General features: G+C 35.0%; 1 pseudogene; it reads right to left on the reverse strand.

Annotated features, from left to right (window-relative positions):
* Positions 1–12475: 12475 nt before the first annotated feature.
* Positions 12476–13864, reverse strand: LOC101033680 (elongation factor 1-gamma pseudogene; annotated as a pseudogene).
* Positions 13865–14799: the final 935 nt, after the last annotated feature.

Here is a 14799-nt window from a genome sequence, read left to right on the forward strand (position 1 = left end):
TGAAGTGCTAAACAAAAGGGGGGAAACCCCTTATAAAATCATCGGATCTCATGAAAACTCAGTCACTTTTATGAGAAATGCATGGAAGTAACTGCCCCTATGATTCAATTACCTCCCACCAGGTCCCTCCCACAATACGTGGGGATTATGAGAACTACAGTTCCAGATGAGATTTGAGTGGGAACACAGCCAAACCAGATCAATTACCCAGCTTCAGATATTCCTTTATGGCAATGCAAAATGAAATAATGTAATCACTGATCCCGGATCATCATAACAGATATGTTAAGAATGAACTATCTAAAATACGGCGAGAATTACCAAAATGTGCAGAGGCACAAAATGAGTACATGCTTTTGGAAATACGGCATGTATAGACTTACTTGATGCAAGGTTGCCACAAACCTTCAATTGTAAAACGTGCAGTATCTGTAAAGTACGAAAAAGCAAACAGCAGTAAAGGAGTATACCTGAATCTCTTCAACTTTATAGTTATGGCATCATTTGTATATGGAGACCAGATTTAACACATCAACTGAAACCTCACATGGCAACTGTTAAAGCGACAAAGAGAGCACCTGCTTCCAGTTGTAGTCAATTCTAGAAAAACAGTTTTGTGAAGGTCATAAATATGCTTCACATTCTATTTCAGTAACATATTTATACTGTTATTGTATTTGAATTGTAATTCATTTGCATGTCTTCCATTGTCAAAATGAATTTCAGATTTTCGATAGGAAGAAAAGAAATTACTAGCTGTGGAAAAAATAAATCTTTAGTATTTAATTGGATATATAATGATAATATCTGTAAAACTAATAGCAAAATTCAAATATGCTTTTATTGAAAAGTTCTTCAGCACTCGCTCTTATCATGTCTCATTTTCTCTGATGTACTAGACCTAAATTGCCACTTATAATGTGTGATGAACATACAGAAACTTACATGTTGCCTTTTGTTTTATCTAGAAGCAAGTAGATTGTACAAATAGGCTTGATTGCTCTGTGATAGAAAATGTGACCATCTGTAACAATTCATATTGTGAACTTATTACATAGATAATTATTATGATTAGTGTTACAATTCAGCAATCAGAAATCTGTACAGGATCCAAAGGAACACAGCAGGATAATACTCTATCTAAATGGGCTCAGGAAAAATGCAATTTATTTGACACACTCCACAAGAGAGGCAGAATCAATTGGACATATAACGTAATCATTTTTCTCTCCCTCAGCAGCTTGGCACAGGAGTCAGCATCATGCATGGAAGGGAGTTTGCCATACAGAACCATGGTTATCGCATCTGCATGAGAATAGATCAACCCTTGGGTGCACTCAAAGTATTACTGGAGTTTCCTTCATTCAGATAGGACAGGTTTTCCTAAAGACGTTCTCCTTTTATATCACACAGGACACATATTTCACCTTCAAGTGCTATCTTCATGTCACTCACTTAGGAAATTAAACTTCCTCATTTCTCTACCTCTACTTGGTTTCAAGTGCAGCAATAACATTTATATTAAACTATGTATTTTGCAAGAAAAATCTATCCTCCCTCCTTGCATTCTTCGTGGCTGACCTATGAACTATTCTTTGAAAACCAGTGAATCATATTCTGAGAATTATAAGCTTATTTAAAAATGTTTAACACCGGTCTTCTGAGCTTGAAAGACAAGAAAACTTTTTACTAACATGCTGATAAAATATGTAATTGTTCAATTTTGGAAAAGCTGTTGCATTGTCTCTAGTTAATCCACATCTGCTATGTTAAACAAGATATGGCAGAAGGGAGCTTGGTGGGAGGTAGAGAAGGGGAAGGCAAAGGAGTCCTAAAGATATGCAGGTGGAAAGTTGTTATCTCAAACATCTGGACCTATTTACTATGTAGTTGCCGCCCTGGGATAGATACATGCTCTATTTACAAAGTCCCTTACTAGAAAACACATTTTTTAAAAAAGGAATGTCTTGTTGCATAAAACACCCAAATACGAAAATATTAACTTTCAAAAATAATCAAATATGTAATCATTAAGATGGAGCATCATTTGTTTCCACTTAATGGAAAATTAAAAGGATATGTAAGTGTTCAGTACAAGTTTTTGAAGAAATACTAATTTCAATATTTATTTTTTATCCCTAAGCTCTGTATTCACAAACAAATGACATTAAAATAGAACTTCATTATATACCATTCGCTTCAAGATATTTTGTACATATTTATTGTCTGTTTGGTGCCACATATTCCAGGCACCATTTTGTTAAAATTATTTATGTACTTAAGGAGTGAGTGATTATATATCATGTCAGTTCTTGGTTTTCCTTTTTGCTTTATAGAACATATTAATTTTGAATGCACATGACACACTTTTTATAGGTATAAAAAGAACTGACAAATGCAAAACATGGCTGCTTCCATAGCCATTTGCTTTCTCCATTTGGAAGATGCTAAATATAAATGTGTCTTTTGTTTTCAGAAATATTCTATTGACATTTTCTTTGGTTTTTATTTTCATAAAAACCGTACTATTGTTGTTGAAAATAGTATGAATCTTTCATCAAAGCAATTTTCTTGTTTTCCCGTATTCCAGATTAACTCAGTCTCCAGAGTTACCCAATTCAATATTTTTACCTGTTTCTTCTTTTACTTACTTTTGTATTTTCTAAATCACATGCATATTCTGTTCTTTCTTTAGTATTGAGTCCTACATAGTATCTAAGGACCTCTAAAAGTGGAAAGTAGAAGAGAAAAATTGGCCTTTTGTAACCTGCCTTCTTCGTGCTAAAGCACATATACATAAACACATGCATAAACCTATGGATATGCACACACACGTGCGTACACACGCATACATACTTTCTTCCAATAGAATTATATAAGGGTTTAAGTTAATGCTGCATTATTGTGACTATGCAAATATTATTTGTAGCTAAGCTAAGTAAAATATTCCATATAGTGTCACTACATTATCATTACATTTTATATTTTGCTCAACTCTTCATTGCCCTGGTGTTAATTTTTTCATTTGGTTCTTTTCCAGCATAAACAACAGTATTTCATTTGCAATCAATCTCTACCTTTTCAATGAATCAAAAAACATTCATATAACTCTTCAGTTTAAGTTTCTTTGAGACATCTCTCCTGAAGTCTTCTGTGCTCAGATTCAATCTGAACCATGTGCTTTCTAGAATCATTGCTCACTGGTCAACCTGGAACTTTCTTCCCTTGACCATCAAATTGGGAATTTCTTTCATTCCTTATCCATGGGAAGGCCTTCTTTTCAGGGTCCTCATTCTCTTTCTTGTTTTTCTCATGCTACTAAACAGAGCACACATTCCAGTAGCTTACTGAGAATGTGTATGTGCATCAAAACCTTGAGTACATGAAAATCTTTTTCTTCAACCTTCACAAATCTTTCATAGTCTGGCTAAATATACATCATCTCGCCTTAGAATTTTTAAGACACGATTTCACATTCTTCTAGCTTTTAGTAAGAGTAAGTCTGAGGACATTTTATAGTTTTTTTTTTTTTTTTTTTTTTTTTTTTTTTTTTTTGTAGGTGACTTGTTTCTGTTTATTCTGTCTTCAAGAATTTAGGAACTTTTAAGATGTCTGTTGTTGGGGGTGTTTTTAGAAACCATTGCTCATAACATTCTTTGTATTCTTCTGAAAACTATTATTCAGTTATGAAACATTTGCATAAATTTAAAATATAAGTTTTACTTCCTTTTTGTTGTATTTTTCTGGAATTCACCTTATTAGATGGTACTACTGAATGAATACTTTTAATTTGGATTTTTTTTTTCTACTGTACTTCCTTGTCTTTTGCTGTTTCTGCTTTCTGAAAAATTTCAATTTTTGTCTTTATGCACAGACACAAAGATATTTTCTCTATACAGCATTCTCTATAAATTTTACTTTCCCTGAATTCATTTATTTGTTTTTTCTTTGTTAAGACTTATTTTATGTAGATGCTTTCATCAACTGTCTGATGATTCTTGTTCATCTGTATATATGTAAGAGAGAGGCACTAAAAGGCAACTACCCTTACTTACAAATTCTGAAATTAAATGAAATAAACATATTTTGACTACTTAATCCACATTTTGTAACCTTTCATAGTAAATATATAACTCGATGTATCTCTTACATGAAGAGATTATCCTAATGGAAAAAAAAAGCATGCACAATTAAACACAACATGAGATGAAATAAATAAAATTTTCATTTTGTTTTGTTTTTGTTTCTTATCAGTTGGGAGCTATTAGGTGCTAATCTGGAGCACATGATTTCCTCTCGCCTCTGAATATTTAAAAAAATAGACATCTTGGCTGGGCGCAGTGGCTCAAGCCTGTAATCCCAGCACTTTGGGAGGCCAAGGAAGGTGGATCACGAGGTCAAGAGATCGAGACCATCCTGGTCAACATGGTGAAACCCCGTCTCTACTAAGAATACAAAAAATTAGGTGGGCGTGGTGGCGCGTGCCTGTAATCCCAGCTACTCAGGAGGCTGAGGCAGGAGAATTGACTGAACCCAGGAGTCGGAGGTTGCAGTGAGCTGAGATCACGCCATTGCACTCCAGCCTGGGTAACAAGAGCAAAACTCCGTCTCAAAAAAAAGAAAAGAAAAAAAAAATAATAAGACATCTAAGAAGACTTTTTATATTAAGATTTATACATAAGATGAGGCTTTATATGATAATAATAAAACAGTGTGAAATTAGAGTGATGTCTGTGATGGACTTTCTAACATTCTGGCTACGCTAAATGACTTATCTCTGCCAATATGGGTATCTTATTCCCCTTGGCAGTGACTTGTTTAGCAGTGAATATACAAATTAATAAAAGTCCTGTGTAAAGTTTCAATTCTCCTTAGATAACAGGGGATGAGATCGTCTCTTTGTCTGAATATTTTCATATTTTGATATTTTATCTGAACCTGCAGTATTCCTGCATCCAGAAGCACAAAGCCAAAATAACCTCATATTTCTGAGTACATCATTGGACCAATGTGTCAAGAGTCCTGGATTAATTGCACCTTACTATTGTATTAGATAATATTATTTTATTGAATCAATTTGGGTCATGTATTCAGCTACAGGCATTTCAGCCAACACAATAAATTGCTTTATATTTAATATAAAGAATATATTCTCAAAAGACAACTTACTATAAGATCAAAAAGTGCAGGAAGAAATTAAAATATTTGGACTAGTAAGTATAAATCCCATGTTGTTTTCAATGCAAATAGCAAAGATCTATTCACTCTTTGTGGTACAATAAAACTAATTTAGTTAATTGAAGAGGTGACTATGAGAGTGTTTCAGGTTACAGCAGTGTTTCAGTTTGTACATAAATTTGAAAATAAACAATTGAATAAGCTTTCTTTCAGAAAGTTTTAAAGATGTAATCCTGTATATAAAATCTTAGAGGAAAGATTTTTAGGTAGTAGGATTATTATAAAAGTAGTATATTTTGTTAACATTTTAAAAATAAAGCCATTTTCTTTGGTTTTATTTAGTGCAATATAACTATCCTTAAGTCACTACTGAGATGAGGATTATTTTTGTCCATATTTAAAGTGATTGCATTACTGTAATTTTACAAAAATTAAAATTAATTTATTTTTTAAATTTTCAAATGATGCTTATGAATATTACTATGTTTAATATCAAAAACAGTTCTAAAATGAAATAAGCCCATATTACTATGATTGATATTATGCAGATCAAAAAAATAATGCAGGAAGAAATTAAAATACTTGTACTGATAACTAGAAATATCTTGTCACAAACCATGTTATCTGGTGATCATCTATTTCAAAGCTTGATAAGCTTCTATGATGCCCTCAGCACATTATAATGATTATGACTAAAATACTCTTTTCAAAATAAATCTTAATATTAAAGACAATATTCTGCCTTCTGCTTGCTTCCTCATTTTCTTTTCAGGCTTAGATTAATTTTGAGAGGGAATCTGAAGGTAGATTAGATAGTAATCCAGCAAAAACTATGTAGAATGGCACACATTTCAATTGCAGCCAATACACAGTCTTAAACAAAAACCCTGTATTACTGTTAGCAACAAAATCACAGAGATTAATATACTAGAAATGCTGATTCTATATCCAGGAACCTGTCATCTTGAGGGATTTAACCATGATAAAATTTAATATCAACCAATTTGGAGTTTTACTTAATATCTTCTTCCTAAAGAGTGGAAAATACAGTTTTGTGGGGAAATGACACTAAATATGCCTTTGTATATCGTAATATACACTCTATCAGTAATGCTTTTATTTGAACCACAGGATATTGCCAAGAAATAACCGTCTTGGGCCTACAAAAGGCAATTTTAAATGTTGATCTGGGAAGCCCTCTCTGAGAAACTAATATTTCACATAAATTTGAAGGAAGCAAGACAGTGAGGGAGGTGACGCCCAGGGAAACAATCTGAAGAAACAGTAAGCACAAAGAACCTGATCAGGAACGCATGTGGTTCTTTTGTGGAATTGGCAAGAAAGCCAAAATGATATTAATATGCTGAAACTTCAAAGCTTTCTAAACACAGTTTCTTACCTTGAAAAAAAAAAATGACTGAACAACATAAAGTTTCAAACATTGAAGCAAATAGTCAACTTGAAATTACTTGTCCTTTTAACACATTTTCTGTTTTATGCTTTCAGAGTGCTAATCTCTCAAGTCTCTCAACATTCAGACCCTGTCTTTCACTCCACTGATGATACTGCCAATCTTATTTAAGATATTTGGCCACCCAACATTTTAGGCAAAGCAATCTTGAATGTCATGCTTACAAAAGAAAATTACTACCTCAATATAAATTTTAGACTTTTGAGCAACAAGTAACTCAATTATTAATATAGCATGTTCCTGTATGTTCTGATGTATACCTACTATCTTTTTTTTAAACTTTTATTTTACATTCAGAGGTTCAAGTACAGGGTTATTATATAGGTGAACTTGTGTCATGGGGATTTCTTGTACAGACTATTTCATTACTCAGGGATTAAGCCTAGTATCCGTTAGTTATTTCTTGGTCCTCTCTCTCCTCCCACCTTCCAGCCTCTGAAAGGCTCCGATGTGTGTTGTTTCCCTCTATGTGTCCATGTGTGTTCATCACTTATCTCTCCCACTTTCGAGAACATGCAGTATTTGGCTTTCTTGTCCTGTGTTAGTTTGTTAGAATAATGCCCTTCAGCTCTGTTCATGTCCTTGCAAAGGAAATCATCTCATTCTTTCTTATGGCTACATAGTATTCCATAATGTGTATTTACCACATTCCATGTATCCAGTCTAACTAGCCTTATCAAAATGATGTCTGACTATTTTCCTGATATAACCAATTCCAAATTTCTCCCAAATTTATGAAGGTAGCTCCAAAGGCAAAACCTCAGTAAACTACCAGCTAAGGCATCAATCTATTTCTAATATCAAAGAGATTGCTTATCTATACCAAATATAGATTTGAAAGAGATAATAATTCAAAGTGAACATACTTTGCCATCAGAAATACAACACTCCTACCAAAAGCAGGGTTAATGTCTTCTTTTCTACCTCCCTACCCTTTCAAAATCATCAAAATAGAGTTTCATTCTTTCATCATCCCTCTGGGTCAAAGATTCAGGGACTGTACTAATCAAAACTCTGTGCCACAGTTTTCTCAGCCATGTGGCTAATATTTTCCTAATGGCCAACGAACTACTCTAAATAACCATTCATATTCTCATATATCAATTTGAATGCATTGATTCTTATAATATCACATAAAGAAGCGGGCTTATCTTGTAATCTTAGGAGGTGAAACTTCAACAATGAAAGCACTATAGATAGGAAAGTAAAAGGGACCCTGAAAGACTTTTTGACATTGACAAAACTCAATTGGCAGAAAAGCAGTACATGCTTTTTCACTTTTTTCTATCCTACTTCAAACTTTAAGAGTAATACACTAATTGATTTCTGTTAGACTATGTACATTGATTTATGAATTATGGAGGACAATCTGACCTCAAATACAGATTTTGGAAGAAGAGTGGGTGTGAGTGAAAGGCTACTATGAGTGCTGCCAACAGATAGTCATCTTATCTATTGGTATATGTCTGGTATGTAATCTCCTTTCTTCTAATAATGAGTAGAGAGAAACAAATGCATTTGCCTAAACAAATAAAGAAGAAAAGTAAAAACTATTACCCTGAGAATGGACATATTTCTGAAAATTATTTGCCATAGGAATCTAAGGAATATTTGAATGAACCACTAATTTTAATGCTACAATATAGTGCTCTTCTAGGACTTGTAGCCAGACATCTTTAGAATATGCTGGAATGGGAAGAATTCTGGATGAGAGATCAGGCAGAAAGCAGGAGAGCAGAAACAGCAGAAGCGACGTTTACACTGCAGTCAGTGAAAGGCAGAGATGACACTGGGTATTCTGAAGAAATGTTTCAGGGACACTTTAGAACAACCTCAAAACCCTTCTTTGAATACAGTCAAAAACTAAAACAAATCAAAAGTAGAGTATATATATAGCAGACAAACAAAATAAATCCAAACCAAAAATAACTTGTGCTCTTTGTTATATGACTTGGTCAATGAGAACAAAAGCAGTAATCACACTCACACTTCAGGAAAACCTTCTTCCCCCAAAGAAAAGAAAATGAAGTTTTCTAGGTTAAAATGGGTCACATTAGATCACTCAACCTAATTTTCATTTTGGTTAAATGTGATGGACTGAGCATGAGTTTCTGCTTCTCTTCACAAAGGGACATTGAAATTATAGACAACTGGACAAGAACAAAAGAGAGAATGAAATGATCGTGCTGGAAGTTGGAAAAAGGAAGTTGCTTTTGTCCTTTCAGACAGCTACAGCAAAATAGTGGGTAATTTATAAACAATAGAAATTTATTGTTCACAGTTCTATAGGCTGGGAAGTCCAAGATCAAGATGCCAGCAGATTCTCTTTCTGGTGAGGGCCTGTTTTTCATAGATGATGTCTTCTATGTGTCCTTACATGGGAAAAGGGGTGAACAAGCTCAATTGAGCTTTTTTTTGTAAGGACACTACTCCTTATGAGCTGATCCCTCACGACAAAATCACCTCCCCAAGCCCTTACCTCTTAATATCATCACTTACAGGGTTAGGTTTCAAAGAAAGGATTTTTGGGACACACACACATTCAGGCCATAGCAACATCCATCACACATTCTGGGTGTACTGGAAGGCAGAATAGATTGAATCGTTGCAGAATAAGCTGAGAAAACCAAGGTAATACTTCTCATGATCCTCCCAGGCAAACCCCAGAGAAATGAAACATCTAAAACAGCCGCATAGCATAGATTCCGGTTTTTTTTTTCCCTCAGTTTTCCAGTGGATCATATAATGTCTAGATTATCTGTTTTAAAATGAAAATTTCTTACCATAAATTAAGAAAATGTTCTGGGCTTCATAACTTGAAAATTCTTTAGTAGTTCTAGAATGGGGTCCAGTTAATGCATGCCTTTAAATTTCTTGGGTGACTTTGAAGGACATTCTTGTTATGAATTGTTACCTTCAAAAGTGGTTGTGATTCTTACTGCCGAACTCCTATCCCAAGATAAGCTATATAGTGACTTTCTGCATAGTATGCAAGTTTAGGTAAGAACGTGGGCTAAATGTTTTATTTAACAAATTGCTTTTATGTTGTCCATAGTTTAGAAAAACATTTAAGTATGTGGTTTAAAATAGTTTGTGTTCAAAGGCTTTTCATAAGAAAACGCTCATTACATTTTTGTAGTTGTTTGCAAACATATCTATTTTTCATTCTAAGTTTTTTCTCTCTCAATCCCTCTCTATATAAAGTATAAAATGTATATAATTATATTATATATAATAAATTTATATGCAAAATATGTTATAGTGATCTCTAAATACAAAAATTACATATAGATATATAAACTATATGTTAAATAAAATTGATGTTACATATATAATTGTATATATGTGTGTGTGTGCATGTATGTGTGTGTGTGTGTATACATATATATATATACAGTACCTATAATTTCTGTAGTTAGAGGTCAGTATACCAGATTTTCTGGAGAAGAATTTGGTGGTATGTATCTACATCTATACATCCATTTTATGTGAGAATTTTACTTTCTCAATATTATACAATTGACCCAAAATTAAATATCAAATCTGCAGAGATAGTAAACTATATACAAAAAAAGCAGTTTATTTAGGCATTTTTCAGATTAAAAACTAAAGGAGAAGCTCAGTTGAACCTATATTTTTAAAAGTTTTAAAATAATTTGCCATATTAATATATATGGCAAATACATATAAAATATAATAAAATACATAGCATCATAATACAAAGATTGATGGAAGTATGTATTGATAAGATGGTAAGATGATAACAGCTTTAGCTTTCCTCATACATAGCAAAAAAGATAAAAAAAGGAAAGAGTTTAAACTCTCCTTCTTCCCTGTCCTTCTCCATAAAACCCACACATACACACAAAATATATATCAACAACAAAAAGACATATCCAAGGTGAGCAATCTATTTCAAACTATAAAGGAGCATTGGGCCACTAAATTGTATAATTGAATTATGGTTAAGACATAAAGTCCTATGCATAGTCATATTCTATTCATTAGTAATATGAATTAAAGCATCCTCCTAATCAATAGAACTTAAAATTTCATTTTGATGTTTGGAATTCTTTATCTTACTTCAATTGCTGTTCACAGGACTCAATCAAGTATAGCTCTTTGGAGTGATGATACCAATATCTATTTCATAGTTGGGTGGAAAATTCTAAAATAGCCAATACATCATTTTGATCTAGATACGGAAGCTAATAAAACATGGCTACAAATGAATAATTAACAAACCAAATTACCAAATCATATCCCTAAATGTTTCTTTCAGGTCCCCAGAGGGTTCGCCTACGATTGGCTTCCTGTGCAGGAGTAATGAAAATCAAGATTTGTGTTAACTTAATTGATCCGGAAAACAAAAACTGCTATAACCTTTGTTTTGAAAGTATTATAGACATTTGGTTTTATAGAAACATTCTTCAATATTTAAGATTTGGGAAGTACAATAATGCTATCTTTAATAGTAGATTCTTCTTTACAATGTTGGTTTAGGACCATGCTTTTCTATCTTAAACATGGATAAGAATCACCTGGAAAGCTGGTTCAAACCAGATTGCTAGCCTAGACCTGTGTGTTTCTAATTGACTAGATCTAGGATGGGGCCCAAAAATTTGCAAACATTGAGGACCACTGGTTTAGGATATGTGTCCATTAATTAATCAGCTGAAATGATATGTATATTTAACTAATGAAAAACAACTTGTGCTGATTTGAACTGTGTTTATGTCTCCAAAAAGTCAGTTTCAGAAAATGTCAACATATTGTGCCATATACTCATATTTAAAATAACAAATTTTATTTCTAGTAGCAACTTTGTTATTAATACCTCTTGCTTAAAATGAAGTAAAACTGTGACTATTACTAATGACATTACACTGAGAAGTAAGAAAGTATTTTACATTATTAAATTGCTAGTTTTTAACTTTCTGTGCAGTTTTTGGCTTCAAATAAAATCTTAAATACAATAGTCTCCTTGGGCTTTTCATTGACATCTTTTAAAGTAATTCACAGGCTGAGGAATGCAGAAGTTAATCATTTTGACTAATTTGTAATTAGCTCTACCTGTATTCCAGAGGAAATGATCAATATTACCATTTGAAGAGGCCAGGCTTAGATCCAGCAACACTTTTAGAATATCCACAGTTAATTTTTGACTCTTCAGTTCTTGTTCCTTGCTGGAAAAACGAAAACTCTCTTATTCAATCACAATTTATTAGAAAAAAAAATTTTTTTTAATAGAGAAAATAAACTCTCTTTTAAAAAAAAATTTGGGGGGAAGAAAGTGTTTAATATCACGTAAATCAGCTATTATTGTTAAAATTATTACTGAATCAATGAAAGATAATTGCTGTCATATGTGTTAAATTTTAAGAAAATAAAAAATTTCCCTTACAGATTGGTTTTCTAACACATTTGACATACTTAAAGTAGAGCTGAAATGGTTTGAAATGTGAAATCAATTTACCTTTAAACAACTTTTAATTTGATTTTCCTGGCAAATCAAAACACCTGTTTTGGCATCTGGTTATACCAAACACTATTTCAGAGACTGAGGAAAACAGCAGAAAAACAAGATAATTCCATTCCTGGGGGAGGGGTGTATATTTTAGTAAGAAAAAGAAATTCAACTTAGGACAATATTTCCCCTACTTTTCAACATGAAGTATGAGATCCCATAAATAGACTCTTGTCGACCATCTCTATTTTATTTATTTATTTATTTATTTAGTTTAGCTTTTCAATGTTCAGTTTCCTTTAATCAGCTCCATCATTCTGAAGGGCAGATGCAGGCAGGTAGGCCACGGCAAGAGACGTTCACTTGACGATCTCGCCCTGATTGAAGTCTTTGTCATATTCTGGAAGACCCCTTCCTAGGAAACGTACGCTCCAAACAGCTTCGGGGTCTCCTCGCTTCCGGGAGCCAGTTTCTGCCATGTATGGAAGTCCATGGCTGGAAGTGCCTCTGCCAACCTGGACTCAGCAGAAAGGCAAGCTCCCGGCCTCAGAAGTCCCAGACTCCAACCAAATGGAGCTCTTGGTTCCAAAGAGGATGACATCGGCAAAGGCATCTTCCTCAGCTTGAACATTCCAGTAATGAGACTGCGAGTCATAAAGGTCTGAGTGAGTGCTTCAGGGAAGGGATATTCTGAATGCCACAGGGACCAGCCATCCTTATCAAGGTGCTCCCAGAAATAGGGTAGTGCGAGAGAGTGTGTCCCCGGGAGTACTTGCGCTGAAATGCCTCCAACACAAAGGTACTCTTCGGCAGGTGAGCGAAGGAGTCTTTGACCTTGGGCTCAGCAGCCAGCACCTGCTACATTCGTCCATCTCCTCCTCAGGAGCAGGGGCAACTGCCATTTCCTCTTCCTTCCACTCAGCCTGGGTATTCTGCTGCTTTTCCGGTGAACCTTTCCCTTTTCATGGGGTCTCCTTTTCAGGCTGGCTTTCTGCAAGCTTTTTAGCATCAAACTGGGTATGTTCTCAGACAGTTTCACCTTCCCTAAGACAGCCCCGAATTGGGGCTGCTGAATGCAGCTGAGGAACCAGTGGCTGGTATCGGGAAAGGCCTGGCAGAAAGAAGGCTCCAGGACCTGCCCATAGAGCCACGACAGGGTGAAGACGAAGAGTCCTTTTCTTCAAGTGAGCATCTAGCAGCCCCAGAATTCGCCTTACCTCCCCCTTTGCATTCTCAGTAGCCTGTTTGTTGTGGTGCATGATGCCCAAATGGGGAACACCGAGGTACTGGCTGGGGGCACTGCATAGCTACCAGCAGAGCTCACCCACTGTGCCACCTGGGCTGTTGCCTCTGGAGTACTTCTCCAGTTCCTCATTGCTCACAGAGTAGGCAATGACATTGCTTTCAAACACGCAGAATCCATCGTTATTCTCAAATGCTGGAAGCTTGGCGGCAGGAAATTTGTGAAGAAATTCAGGAGTGCTATTGGTTTGGCCAGAGTGGAAGTGGGGTAGCGCAGAGAGCACGCAGACCTGAGCCCTGCTGTACTGAACAGCGATGAGGGCCTTGAAGGCCCTCCGGTTTTCAGGATATGTGTACCAGGGTCCTAGCGACCATCGGGATTCCCGATTTAATAGTTTAGTGTTAGGATAACTTTTACTTTTTAGCAAATATATAATATATAAGATTATAAACATGTAACACATAAAAATATGCAACATAGGACAGTCTACAGTGCTTTCCGGCATCATATAGAACTCCAAATAGAAAATCAGTGCATGAAAATATTTCTGTAAAAATGGAAAACACTGCTGCAGTAAAATGCTAACACCCTAAAAATTAATTATGTCTTTCATAATCAGATGATGATTTAACTATGATGATTCAGTTCTGTATTTCTACAGGAAACACACTAGATATATGAGTGGTATAACTTGTGAAATCCCCACATATTCAACCTGTACCCCAAAGCCTTATTTATATCGTTGGTTCCTCTATATATTCACAACTCTACTCTTCTCCTATCCTTTCTTTAATCTGATTACTGTCATGGTCAGTGACTGCCTGAGGCCAGCGCAAGTATAGTTAAAGAGTTTACCAAGACAGTAATTCGTTTAGAAAGGCAGATTTATTAGAGAAAGGAGGAGATGCATTGCAAGAAAGAAATGGGCAGTACAGCAGAGAGAAGGCTGTCTGTGACAAAGCGGGACTTGACGGGTATTTTAAAGGGTCGTTGCTTGAGCTGAATGCTTGAAATAGGATGTTTGGGTGCTGGTGGGCAGTGGGATAAGTGCTTGGGTTTGATGTTTGGGTGCAAGTGAGCCATCTGCAGTTGATGCAGTTTCTGGGAACATTCACTCCCATCTATCCCTGTTTCTTTCCGGCTAGCTAAGCTCATTGATTAATTTTCTTTTTAACTATTTTGGGCTCCATATTCCCCTATCCTGTCTGACAGAATGACAAGGACAAATCTTAGGCATTTGGGCAGAGATGTCATCTTTCAACTACTTTCCACCGATCTGGGGCATAGAGCTGACCCTACCTATAGTTATTGGTGGGTCAAGGGACCTCATGGTCCACTGTCTCAGATTATGGGACATAAAAGGTTGGGCACATCTGGAAGATGGGTTTTGGGGAGAGAGTATGTTTCTACAGAACTGATGTCCAATGGAGTCTAAAGGAG

This window comes from Saimiri boliviensis, chromosome 3, assembly GCF_048565385.1.
Source record: "Saimiri boliviensis isolate mSaiBol1 chromosome 3, mSaiBol1.pri, whole genome shotgun sequence".
Taxonomy (NCBI): domain Eukaryota; kingdom Metazoa; phylum Chordata; class Mammalia; order Primates; family Cebidae; genus Saimiri; species Saimiri boliviensis.